Source organism: Ambystoma mexicanum, chromosome 6p (genome assembly GCF_040938575.1).
Source record: "Ambystoma mexicanum isolate Mex_15411 chromosome 6p, UKY_AmexF1_1, whole genome shotgun sequence".
In the NCBI taxonomy this organism is placed as follows: domain Eukaryota; kingdom Metazoa; phylum Chordata; class Amphibia; order Caudata; family Ambystomatidae; genus Ambystoma; species Ambystoma mexicanum.
In genome coordinates this window covers 1,446,300,207-1,446,314,908 of record NC_090935.1, presented here as the reverse complement: position 1 = coordinate 1,446,314,908, position 14,702 = coordinate 1,446,300,207, and positions in this window count along the sequence as shown.

The window sequence follows — 14,702 nt, the reverse complement described above, 5'->3', positions numbered from 1 at the left end:
AATTATTCAATGCGTTAGGCGTTGAAGTCAGCAAATATTTGGTGAACTCAAGAAAGAAACCCCCAAGTGAGGTATACAATGGCACGAGGTATTTGGAGGTGGTGAGGAGGAGGGCACACTGATTTTTCAATATATAAAAGGCGGTTCTACATAAAATCAAATTTTACAAGCGGGCTCAAGTGTCCAATGAACAGCTCGGTTATGTGGTTAAATGAGGGAATTGTCCGTTTTATGTGGCTTCAGCGATCAAACTGATTCTCTACAGGTGCACACTAATAACCACAAAATTCAGGAGAAGTTCACCCCGAGAAAAGAAAGTCTCGTTAGACAATGCATTTCTGATAGAAAGGTCGAAGAAACAACTGCCAGGTCACGGTGGAAAAAATCCATCAGCTCAGTGCAGCATAACAAAGTGCATGCCATCACTGGAGTCCTGCCAAAGTCAATTTCAGGCTTTGCGCAGAAGAAGGAGACGGTAAGAAAGGTGGTTAGAAACGAGTGTGTAACCACTGCAGTAGTGAGAATCATATTGCCAATGAAAGAGTATGCCCTGCGAGAACATGCAACTGTCTGGTGGGCAGCCGCATGCGGCACATCTCAAAATTGTGCAGCCAAAAACACTGCAAGCTCATAGCTGCAATGGAGCGTGCTGACGCAGAATGCAGCGTACCCTACACAAAAAGCCTTCTATCCTAACCATGGACAGGCAATAGAGGAAACAGTCCCAACTCATTGTAAAGTCTGTGGTGATGGTAATGGGGCCGATCTCATGGCAGACTCAAGCTCCGACTTAACAGCTATTACCATGAACAATTAAAAGGGACGCAGAGCAGCAGGGGAGTCGCTAGGTCTGGAAAAGACCCGGGGCTAAGCTGATGTCGGAACTGTTGGGACTGGGGGCTAGCTAGTCTTTTGGCTGTAGCTCCTGAGATTCTATCCGGGGCTACAACCAAAAGATCAGGGGCTATAGCCCCCTTAGCCCCCATAGCAACGCCCCTGCAGAGCAGAAACTAAAGTCTGTTTAGCCAAGCACAGCCCTACGTTGTTTGAGTGGCACAATCAAGCCAAGCTCAGTATGGTGCTTAATTCATGCAGTGAAGAGCAGGTAATGTGGGTAGAGCAAACAAAATGGGAGGACCTAGTTGACGTCCACAAAGATATCTTCATAGGGGCATTAGACGGCATTAAAAAGTAGGTCCACAAGATAAAGTTGCACTCAGGAGCAGTCCCCCACTCCCCCAGTTCACCCAGTACCTGCAACTACTCACCAGACATTGAAGGATCTTTTGCTAAGGTTACACAAGAATAAGTTCATAGAAGCAGTTGAGGCATCTGGGTGGTTGGGCATAGTGGTGCTGATTGAGAAATCCAAATGGAAATCACTGTGTGTGCACCTATAAAGCCACGATAGGGAAATTATAACTGTCAATTACCCATTACCCAGCATCACAGAACTAGCGCTGATGCAGCAAGAAGCATGTACATTTTCCAAGCTTGCCAATAGATGCATATCATCAAATCAAACTGCTGACGAAACCAAATCGCTTGCAGCATTCATTACAGCATTTGGAATGTACAGATATACACATGCATGCCCTTTGGTTTGTTGTCCACGGCATCTGTGTTTCAATGGATGATGGGCTTATTACACTGGGATGTGTGCAATGTAGCATACGTTCAGGATGATATCTCAATTTAAGGAAAATCCAAAGCTAGTCACAGCAGGGCTCTCCTGACAGTCTTACAAAGGAGGGATATGCCTCAGGAAAGAGAAGTGCATATTTCACAAAGATTCAGTGGAATAAGTCAGATACACGTTGTCACCTGAAGACATAGGGCCTCATCACAAGTTTGGCTGTAGCCCTTAAATGCGGTGGTAACGGTATTACCGCCGCATTTAAGGGCTGGGCCTATCACGAGTTGAGCGCTAAATCGGCTGTTTTACCTCCAGCTTTTTTCTGGAGGTGAAAATCCCTCTTTTCGGCTGTATTGCAGCCGGCTGTATTAGCCCGCAGTATTAGCACCGAAAATTCCCCATTGGATCCAATGGACCCATTCAGGAATGGGGATTTACTGTTAAGGCTCAACTCGTGATCCGGTGGTAATACCACCGGACCGGTCAGTGTTAGGGCTATTACAGTCGGCGGTATTACAGCCGGGAATACAGCTGAACTCGTGATGAGGCCCATAGACTCCAGGCTCAATTTGTCCAATGCCATTGTTGATGCCCCAGCACCCACTTCCAAAAAGAATTCACGTCTGTCTTAGGGTTGGCAAAGTACTGTACGAAATGTGTGTCATCATTCTCTGAAAAAACAGAAGCACTCTGGAAGCCTTTGTAGAAAGGTTTTGATTTTGTACGGGCAGAAACACAACAGTATTTGAATTGGTGAAGTCACATATCGTGATTGCCCCATGTCTGAAGTCAATTGGCCCTAAACTGGAAACATTCATCAGCGTATACTATATACAAGTGTGCATGCCATTTATTTATTTATTTATAACATTTTTGCAACGTCCAAACCCAAGGGTATCGCAGCATTTCATACAATAGTAGAAACATATGGTATAAAACAGAGACGGGCAATAGACATGATTAAGCAGTACAATAATCAGTGGTAGAAGCATTTATCAAACAGCCACATTTTTACGAGTGTTTCGGAAACTATATATGACTGTTCTTTTCTTGGTGGCCGGTTGAAGAGTGTTCCACAGGCAGGGAGCAGTGACACAAAAGCTAACACCTCCAGCTCTTTTGCTCTTGAAGCGCAGGGTAATCCACAGGATGCTGGTTATTAATGGTGCCAGTGTTTCCGTGGTCCCCACTCCCAGAGAGTCCAAAGGGATCTTACGCAAAGGGACCATTGTTCACATAACCTCAGCCAAACCCAGGGTCTGAAGACTCTCCTCTTTAAGACCCCGACCCAGCAAACAACCTAAGTTTGTATACCTTCACTACTGTTCCGGGCCTTTTTTGCTCACCTCATGCCCATCCATCCCCCCTCCAGTATCAATAGCAGTTCTCACCTATGGCCGTGCCTCCCAAGGGGGCTGGGTGGGAGGGAACAATGCAGTTGACAAACACCATATGCACCTCAAAGGGTTATTTTGCACAGGGTCCATTGTTCACATGGTCTCCCCAGGCTCTGTGTCTCCAGACTGCCCCCTTCAAGACTCCGCCCCAGCAATCAACATAAGTTTGTTTCCCTTCACTTCTGTTCCGGGCCTTTTTCGCTGGCCTCATGCCCATCCATCCCCCTCCAGTATCAATGGCAGTTCACACCTATGGCTGTGCACCTCCAAAGGGGCTCGGTGGGTGGGAACACTCCAGTTGACAAACACCATGTGCACCTCAGAGGGTTATTTCGCACAGGGTCAATTTTTCACATGGCCTCCCCAGACCCAGTGTCTCCAGACTCCGCACTTCAAGTCCATTCATCCTCCTCCTTACTTCCTCAGTATCGATGGCAGTTCGCACCTATGAACATGCGCTCGAAAGGCAGTGCGGTGGTTGTGGATGTACAAGGTGCCACAAGCTGTTGAATAGCTAGCCTCTTTGAAGCATAGAAAATATACATTACGCATCATATATGATTATGCAGACTCTTTGTTTTGGTGTTTGCAACAAAAGTCTGTGGCTTCTATCAAACATAACAATAACAAACCAAACACGATTACTGTGTTTGTCACAAATCAACCGGTGTGCATCGTTATCATAGTTCTGTACTGGCTTTATGGGAGGCTTGGATTCCGCATTCGACGAGTAATACCCACCTGTGTACTTGGAGCCAACCGCGCAAAATTCCCCAGTTACAGCAGACAGTACAGGGGATTTCCACATACTGTGCGGCAACCTCAAGTATACAATGTGTAGTTTGTTTGTGTCATCAACATCACCAAATTAAATAAAATGCAAATGAGCATTTACGAATAGTAGACTGAATTTATCAGTAAATCAAGAACACACTCAATTGTCCATAAGTGTCATGAATGAATGGTTGGTGCCCTTTTGCGCTCACCTCGTCCCCATCCACCCCCCTCCAGTATCCCCCCCTCTGGTACTGTGTGGGTGGCAACTCTCAAGTTCCCCAACACCATGTACACTTCAAAGGGATCTTACGCAAAGGGAATATTGTTCACATAACCTCAGCTAAACCCAGGGTCTGAGGACTCTGCTCTCTAAGACCCCGTCCCAGCAAACAACCTAAGTTTGTATACCTTCACTACTGTTCCGGGCCTTTTTTGCTCATCTCATGCCCATCCATCCCCCCTCCAGTATCAATAGCAGTTCTCACCTATGGCCGTGCGCTCCCAAGGGGGCTGGGTGGGGGGGAACAATGCAGTTGACAAACACCATGTGCACCTCAAAGGGTTATTTTGCACAGGGTCCATTGTTCACATGGCCTCCCCAGACCCTGTGTCTCCAGACTGCCCTCTTCAAGACTCCGCCCCAGCAATCAACATAGGTTTGTGTCCCTTCACTTCTGTTCTGGGCTTTTTTCGGTGGCCTCATGCCCATCCATTCCCCTCCAGTATCATTGGCAGTTCACACCTATGGCTGTGCGCCTCCAAAGGGGCTCGGTGGGTGGGAACACTCCAGTTGACAAACACCATGTGCACCTCAGAGGGTTATTTCGCACAGGGTTCATTTTTCACATGGCCTCCCCAGACCCAGTGTCTCCAGACTCCGCACTTCAAGTCCATTCATCCTCCTCCTTACTTCCTCAGTATCGATGGCAGTTCGCACCTATGAACATGCGCTCGAAAGGCAGTGTGGTGGTTGTGGACGTACAAGGTGCCACAAGCTGTTGAATAGCTAGCCTCTTTGAAGCATAGAAAATATACATTACGCATCATATATGATTAAGCAGACTCTTTGTTTTGGTGTTTGCAACAAAAGTCTGTGGCTTCTATTAAACATAACAATAACAAACCAAACTGTTTGTCACAAATCAACCGGTGTGCATCGTTATCATAGTTCTGTACTTTTTGAGCACTTGTACCGTGAAACAGGTACTGGCCCTCCGTAGCTCACTGACTGCCCCCATTGTGAGCTCTCAGGTCCATGTGTTGGGGACCTACAGCTTGTCTGGTGAGCTCTCTTGCGCTTTCTGGGAGCTTCCTTCCAGGCCCATGATATCTGTTATCCACATGGCTAGGCCAGACCCAGTTTAATCAACATATGTTTGTGTCCGTTGAGCAGTGTTCTGGGCCTTGTGCGCTCACCTCGTCCCCATCCATCCTCCTCCCTAGTTTCAATGGAAGGTTGGACCTATGGACAGGTTCTTACTGGGCCATAAGATTTTCTCAGGTACCAATGAAAACATGGCACACTGTTCTAAGTCGCTATTCCTTCCTTTTCGGGCACCGTTTGAACATTACACAATGGTGAGTATATTTTGATGCAAAGGAGATGCAAGTTCTGCATCTAAAAAATATATATTCAGCAACAGTGTTCACTACTACCAGCCGTATATTGAAGTAACTCATCAATCTGCAGGCATGGCCTAAAAAGGTATGCCATTTTCATGTTAAAAAACCACCCACTCAAGCATTTTGCGTTTGTTTTTCAACCTTGTACCTATTGGCCTATATGCTGTATGAGCATGTCTATGCCTGTGCGCTCGCAAAGGTGCTGGGTGGGTAGGTATGGCAGAAGTGAAAGATTGGCATTGAGGCTGAGTGGGTGTCAACGAACACGTCACACATTCACATACAAACCCACTTTTCTAAGCCTTTATAAACACCTTGATATTTACCAGGAGGTCATCTCGGAGATCTGCAAGGTATGTTGTCATCGTGCAACCTGTTCCCAGGATACCTGTTCCACTTCCACTTGTTCCCCTGCTTGCTGAATCGGCTCATTTGTGCGTCCAAGTAAGGGTAGGTCCCCTAGTTACTTTTCTATGTTCATCGATCACTGCTCTGCAAGTTTCTATCGAATTTCACCTAATGTACTCAGTACTGTAATGTCTATTTATCTCGAAGACTTCACCATTATCGAATGGTTGATGTATTTTTATCTCGGTAAATAGCACATTGCATCACTGTGCATTGTAATAGAATGGAATGTTTTGTGGTCCATGTTTGCAAGCATGTTTTCTTTGATGCTTGAAAGTTAGTTCAACGGACGATTAACATGTTACAAGTTGTGGAATATCAAATTTATCGCAGAGTTCATTCGACTAGGTTACCCAGCTTTTCTTTATTTATTTTTAAAAAACTTTTCATATACAGCTGTGTTATAATTAATGTATTGTTATTCATACCGTTTTATTTGATTAATTATAATTTTTTTTCTACAGATCTAACGGACTTTTAAAGCATGCCTTCATGTGTGGTCTTCGGTTGCCCTTCTGTGAGCCATGCGAAAACTCTGGGCACAGTCCTGCATACATTCCCGAAGGATATTGATTTAATAAGAAGATGGATTACAAATTGCGGTTTTCCAGTGGACGAGATTGAAAGTAGAGCCCATGCTGTCAAAGACGACGTGAGGTCAATAGATTCTGCCTCTGCAGCCTGCACTTTACCGACGATATGTACGAACAATCAAAGTACACACAAAAAGCGTTGACCCAGAATCCTTTGTGAATTGCTTCCAAATGAAATTCCGACAACATTTCCGCACACTGTGGCTCAGGTAAATAGTGAAGGATGAATTTATGTTTGTTGCCATGTAGGACAATGGTCTGCATAAATAGGTATTCTCCATGATCTCTCATTTTATTTAAAGTAGTGGATTGACAAGGTAACTTCATGAACGGTTTACAGATTTTGGTGTTTATTTACATCAAAGTTGTATTACTCAAGTTTCCATAGTTACCAGATTCAACAGAATTGTAAAACGTTTCACTTCAGACTACTTCATCTATCCCCGCTTTCGGGAGTCTCAAATAATTCACTGAAATGTGACCCTTAGTAAAAACTTCCATACTGAACTATAAAAGTTGCATAATCTGTTTGCAATGTGTGGGTTGACATATCCTTCTTTACATAGTGCACATTGATGGAAGAACAGACCCTCACCAGCGACAAAACCACCAACACATCTAGTATTCCAATGGTGAGCCCTAACGACTTGCACAAAGTGATATTTCAGAGTGTTGGATGTGGCCACATTTCTAATACTAATTTACATTTTCCATTGTACTATTATCTGACAAAGTGCTAAAAATGAAGGAGCAACATTCTGCATCAATTTCTTTTCCGGGGTCAACATCAACCTTACTCGGCTATCAAGTAATTATATTGTACTAGTCCTTTATATGCGATTGAACTGCGTGCATGTGTTATGCTTGGATTTTCAACAGGTGGAAAATTATTATGTATAATATTGTTTATTTACCAACAAAAGTGCCATGTTTGGGGTGTCTGTCTGTATGTAACATCGTCTGCATCTAATTTTTTCAGTTTCATTTTGCTTTTTCATCCGTATTAAAACAAGTACTGTGTTATAGGGGGATGCTGGAACTTCGACTACAATCACTTCCTCATTTGCAGAATGAAAGTGAACCCTACAGAGGATACACTTTGATACTGAAATGTATGTAACCTTGCACTGTTTCAAACTTTTCTGATTTTTGTTCTAACGTTACACTTCCTCTATAATGCAGAACTGGTTGGGTTGCAAAGGAAACATTACAAAGCAAACTACTTTTGAAGACTTTTGAAGGCAACATTTTAATCACTATGTTTTACAGGGTGATCTCAGATCAAATCCATTTGTCATCAATGATGGTTATCAGGTGAAATCTGAAATGTATATTATGACCAAATCACATACACTTTTTTTGAGGGTCTGTTCATACGAATGTTAGATTTGTGTTGCAACAACAATCAATGTAGTATATGGTTTGCAAACGATTGTAGAGTTATTTGTGTTGAAGTGCTCTGTGCGATGAAAGACTTTAATTTTCAGTACGATTGACTTTTTTTTAATGGTTATTCTATTCAAGGATTGTACTCAAGATGTGGAATTAGAAGAGGCACATGGACCAGAGGTATATGGAACCTAATATTAAATACAATTGGCCATCACATTGCATTAGGAATGCATTTTTATAATGTAGTAATGTTTTCCAGTCCGTCAAGTGGGTTCTGTTTGTAACTATGTACAATTGTTTGTTTCCATGCAACTAAGACTTGCTTGATTTCAAGCGTATAAAAACGCTGTTTTTTCCAGCTTGATGTTGCAGTCGGGGAAAAAAGAAGGCCACGATCACGAAGCAAATTAAGAAATCAAGGGTAAAGAACGAAACAGTTTGTTGAGGAGAATTTTTTAAGCAGATGGTTTAGTTATATTATGTTGTTTGTAGGAAAATGGTATTTCTGTATGTGTGCTATATATTGAGCATGTTTTTCTATAGGAAGGAAGAGGAGTATAAAGACTCAGACAACAACTGAAACCAAAGATGTCTCTTGCCAAACTGATTTAACAACAGAGCAAATACTATTTGAGGCGCAGCATGGTCAGGTCAATATTCAGACTTGTGATGAATTTGGCCAGTGGCCGGAAAATTAATGGAATCTCACCTGCGAACCGTACAAATTTATCATGGATTATTAATACTCTGTGCAACCTCGAACAGATGGAACTGAAGACAATGAAAATGCATTGCAATTGTTTGATGAACTTTTGACACAATCTACACCCTCTAAAAATGTTCCATCAAACAAACTTTCAGTGTTACCTGTTTCTCCAATTCATGTGGAAATATATCAACTACAATTTGCCTAGTTTGGAGGATTTGCCCACCACCGTCGAGTTACAAAACACAGTACTGCCAGACAATTGGCTATTAAAGGAGCAAAAATACATTGTATTCAACAGCTGCCTGCTAGAGATTGTATAAATGCTGAAATGTCATTATACATTAAGAGGCAAGATATGCGGGGAGCCATTGGTGAATTTGTCCCTTATATTACAAGACACCAACCTGAAAATCCATGCCAGTTGTGTCCACCTCCATAATACATTTTCATGGCCTGCTCAACCGATGCTCAGCAAAGTGCCCGCTGCAAATCTACTTTGTTCAGCAGCTTTACTCTTCAGCGGATTGACTTTCAGTAAGATTTTCAATTTCTGTCAATTCGTGGGATTTGAGTTCCTTGCTAAAACAAAGTACTGCAAATTTCAAAAGGAATTCTTATTCCCTACTATTAGTCAAGCTTGGAAAGTGGAACAGATGTCAATGGACAGCACATTCTCTGCCAAAGGTTTCAGGCTAGCTGGCGACGGATAGTGTGACAGTCCAGGATTTTCCACCAAGTACTGCACATACCACTTTCAAGACATGGAAAGTAAAAAAATGGTCAGCTCAGTGATCGTGCAGGTGTATGGATGTACATCTTCGGTGGCCATAGAGAAACATGGTTTCATTAAATCCATCGAACATCTTGAATACAGGGGAATGCAAATAGACCTGATAGCCACTGATAGGCATGTTTCCATAGCCAACGCCATGCGAGAGCATTTTCCACACATTCGGCATCAATATGATGTATGACACGTTGCAAAATCAATAAATAAAGAAATTACAGCTGCTGGTAAAAAGAAGGGTTCCGAACATATCTTAAAGTAGTGTCAGTCTATCAGCAACCATCTTTGGTGGAGCTCCAAAACTTGTGATAGATCTTTAAAATTCTACTGGAAAAATGGCGTTCATTGATGCACCATTTTTCCAACGTACACTCATGGACAGAAAAGCAAAATTTCCACGAATGACCGTTATCAAAGGAGCAGGAAAGCAAGAAAAAGAGTTTGGTGCCTAGTTCCCCTCCACACAAAGCACTTGAGAAGATTGTGTATGATAAAACGCTTTCAAGAGACCTGAGGGACTCACAGAATTCGGACGTACTGGAGATTTGGAGGTGTTCCATAATATGTGCCTAAAGTACAGGCCCAAAAGGTTGCATTTTGGCATAGAAGGTATGGAGGCCAGAACAAGACTAGCTGTACTTGCACATAACGAGAACATTGGGAGGGAACAAGCGAAAATTGCAGGAACATTTGGGATGCTTCGTTATCTCATGGCCTTTACAAAACCGAGGGAAACAATTGGTGGCCGAAGCCAATATATCAGGAAATGGATTTTGAATTTGTAAAAGATCTGACATTGACTGTGTTGGCCATGCATACTCATGCAATGGATCCTGATTTTGTTCCTAGGACACATACAATGCCACAAAACATTGCAAACAAGCCTTATACTCCTAAATCGGAACTTGTGGAAAGGTTGACTTCCAGATTTAAATGATTTGTAGGTGTATTCAAAATCTGCTCACAATACAATTTTAAATTAAATTAAACTGTAATTGAATATAACACCCCAAGCTTGTGATTGTTCGTATTGGGACCCCTGCTGCCGCTTTCCGACCCTCACTCTGGCTGGCCTCCCTTGGCCCTGCACCCGCACCCACCGGCGAGGCTAAAAACCTTGAGGTCATCTTCGACTACACTCTCTCCTTCTCTTGTAAAATTCTGGACAATTCTAAAAAGTGTAACTATCAGCTAACCTCCTCGGAGGTAATCTACCTTTCCTCACTTTCCCCCACCAAATCAGAGAAATATATTGTCCAGTTGATTGTAGTATGTGATTTCTTGCTGAGCGTCACGGTACAACTGATAGGGTCTACTATCCTGGTATTTCTGAAAGTAATGTAAATGTAATAATTGGTTCTGACTTCTAAAGAACTCCTGGTACGTGTTCCAAATAAGGTTATATGCTTTGGTCTGTGTACTTTCAAGCATAGTGTTGTGTTTTTATAAAAGTGGTTGTATATAATCTGATATTACTTATTTGCACCGAGAATTAACTAGACCTATACTTATTTAAATAAACCATTTATTTTTTCAATACATAGGGCCTCATCACGAGTTTGGCGGTAACCCTTAAATCCGGTGGTAACGCTATCAGCGCCGGATTTAAGGGTCCGTCGGATCACGAGTACAAATACCGCCGGCACCATTACAGCTGGCGCAAGTACAGCCGGCTGTAAAAGTGACGGCTGTAAAAGCACCAGTATCCATTCGTGCTACAACATAGCAATCACGAGTCTGGCGTAGGCGCTGTTAGCAACAGAAAAGCGGCGGATAATCCGCCGAAAATACCCATAGCAAAATGCTGGAGGTAAAAGAACACAGGACACAGCAATAAGGGCCCAGGTGAAACCAATGCAAATCAGAGGCCTACAAAGGACCCACCCATGCACAACACACCCTCCCCAACACCATTACAGCAGCAGGGAGTAGACAGCAATAAGGGCCAAGGTGAAACCATTGCAAATCAGAGGCCTACAAAGGACCCACCCATGCACAACACACCCTCCCCAACACCATTACAGCAGCAGGAGCAGGGAGGAGACTGCAATAAGGGCCCAGGTGAAACCAATGCAAATCAGGGGCCTACAAAGGACCCACCCATGCACAACACACACTTTCAAACACCATGCTGCCATATGGAGCCGGGAGCCTTGATGTGGACATCTACCTGCTGCGCCTGGAGCTACAGAGGCCAGCCAACCAGGCCAGGGCCCTGGGAGCGCAGGGGGTGGTGGGGATGAGTAGAAAGAGGAGGAGAGCCGCACCAGCAAGGCAGCCAGCCATCCCCAGGGTCAGGCCAACACCCTGGGCCCTGACTGATGGCCAGTTGGTGACCGAAATATAGGCTGGTCAGGGCAACCATCACCCAGTTGCTGGGCACAATCCAGTACGACATCTGCAGCCGTATAGCCATCAGCACAGCAGTGCCTCCCCGCTTTTGAAGCTTGTGTCCGTGCTACAATTGCTCGTGACTGGCAGCTACCAACACATTGTTGCCATGATGCACGGCATGGCCCAGTCCACCTTCAGTGCCATGCTAGGACAGGTGCTGGATTCACTGTTGATACATATGAATGAGCACATTGCATTGCCAGTCACACAGGCACAGGTGAACCAGCTGAAGGGTCAATTCCATGCCATTGCCCAAGTTCCGAATGTTATAGCAGCCCTGGACTGCACACATGTAGCACTCGTACCACCCCAGGCACATGAGGCAGCCTACAGAAACCGGAAAAATTGCCATTCCCTGAATGTGCAGATGACATGTAGCACTGACCTCACCTTCAGTCACTGCTGTGCCCGCTACCCAGGATCCACCCACGACTCCATGGTCCTGCGCAACAGTACCCTGCCAGCATACATGGAAAGGCACCAAGGCCAAAACACATGGATGCTGGGTGAGTACAAATGTAGTCCGTAATGCATGTTGAATTACATCTGATGGGGCTGGTCATACACAGTGAAATCCCTGCATGCCAATAGGCAGCACCAGCACTGCAACATTCCCATGCATGTACCTTGCACGAGAACCCTTGGACATGTCCAACACAGCAGAACACACCCAGTCTGGATGGCAAAGACATGTGGCAGTACAGTCACATATGGAAGCCCTACTACCACAAAGCTTCCTGTGTGTGTTGCAGTATAGCTTCCCACCCTGACACAGCACAGACATCCCACCCTGGCCACCCGACAGTCATGCCAATGTTACACGAAAGTAGGCACATCCACAAAAGCACTACACAAAAATAGTCTGATTAACGACAATGTACATCCCTGAAACACTGACCCCTGATTGGCCAATCACATGCCTGGAGAACTGTACATAATAGTGCCAACCAGCAAATGCAACAGCAGCCAAAGGGAATGTCAATGACACATGAGCTAACCACATGTCGCATGCACAAGCAGATAGAAGGGTCCCCTCCTCCAGTGACAAGGGACAGAGTACTGTTACATTAAGAAACAGAGGCGTTGCAAGTTGTAAGTACTCCATTGATTCAATGCTGCCCCTAGCACAGCACAATCCACAATGTAAGTGACCAAATGATAAGTAGGCCACATGTAATACATGAGTGTGATGCACATAACAACTCACAAATACATAGATACACAGCTGTATGGCAACCTCACACCATGCATGTCCTGGAAGTCAAAGGGTGGATGCCAACATTGCAATGAGATAGCATGACCTCTTCAACACGAACTTGATCCTGCTGACAATGTCACTGATGACTGAGCCTTGTGCACCCACTGAACCTACCTTATCCCCATACCTGCATTCTCTCCCCTGCAGGTGATTCTGGATATCCCCAGTACACATGGCTCATGACCCCTGTGCGTCATCCACACACTGCAGCTGAGCAGGCATACAACATTGCCCATGGACGTACACGCATCTGCGCGGAGAGGGCATTTGGACTGCTGAAGGCACGCTTCCGGTGCCTAGACCATACGGGAGGGGCATTGATGTATGCACATGAAAACGGTGGAAAAATTGTACTTTCATGTGCCATGCTGCACAACATTTTCTGTTGCAGGAATGTGCCACTGCCCCCCGATGCTCATGTGCAGCCACCTGAGAATGGGGGTGAAGATGATGATGTGCCAGAAGGTGTTGCACGTGCACACAGGAATGGGGTGAGGGAGGGAAGGTTGGCCAGACACGGCTTGATTGAGAATTTTTTTTTGATACGGGTGATGGCTACATTTTGCACGTCACTTCAACATTAAAGAGCACTTAATCACAATCACAACTGCCCATGCTTTGTAGGAATTTTAAACGTGATGTATTCAAAGATTGTCAATCCCCCCTCCCCCAGTGAACACCCAGCACACAATCCCCCTTCCCCCCAGTGAACACCCAGCACACAATCCCCCCTCCCCCCAGTGAACACCCAGCACACAATCCCCCTACCCCCAGTTAACTCCCCACAACAGTGCAGGTAGGTGCATGTTCTCAGAGCACCCACAACAATGCCATGTCCATCTATGATGGTCGTGGGCGCTTTCCATGTCCTGGCCCCTCTGGTGTGCGGGATCTCAGGTGGCGCAATGAACGGCGCCTAGGTGAAGGCCCAAGGGATTCCTCTGTGGGTGTAGTGGAGGTTGATGCGACTGTCCCGGTTGCCTGCAGATGTTGACGGAGAAGGTTGTTCGATTCCCTTGTCTGCTCAGCTAGTGCAGATACTTCCTCGCACAACTCCCGTACCCTTTGGCCAAAACCTGTCAGGGCTGAGGTGTATTGCTCCACCATTCTCCGTGTGCGTGCGTTGTCTCGGGCAATGTACTAGCAGCCATGCCGTATGGACCCGCTGATGGCCTTGATGTGCCGGCTGTGCACTTTGGCCATGGACTCCACTTTTGCCTGGTTGGCCTCAAATGTCCAGACATCCCATCACAGCTGCTCCCGTGACAAAAGGTACCCCTGGTGCGGCAGGTACCAGCCTGGCAGTTGTGCACTGTTGGGGGGGGCTGCATGGGGACATGTTGGCAGCTTGGATGGGGCTGCTGTGCTCTGAGTGCCGGACTTCTGGGGTGCCATAGGATGGTGTTTCTACATCAGGCTCTGGCGTGCGGACACGACGCACATGCACATGTGGGGTTTGTGCTCCCTGTGTGACTGGCCCTGGGCCCCCCTGTGGTGTGCTCATCCCTTTGGCGTTGCTGCTTCTGGGGGAATGCAACTGTCCTGCCTGGTGCGCAGCTGGAGGTGTCTGACTCACATCGGGCTCTGACCCACAGGTGACTCCCTCTGCATCGGAAGTCTGCATGGTGGCTTGGGGTGAGCTAGGCGCTGACACTCTGCGGCCATGTCGGTGCTGCAGCGGTCTGGTTCGGCTGAGGTGTGGTGATGTGTGATGGGTCCGTCATCGGT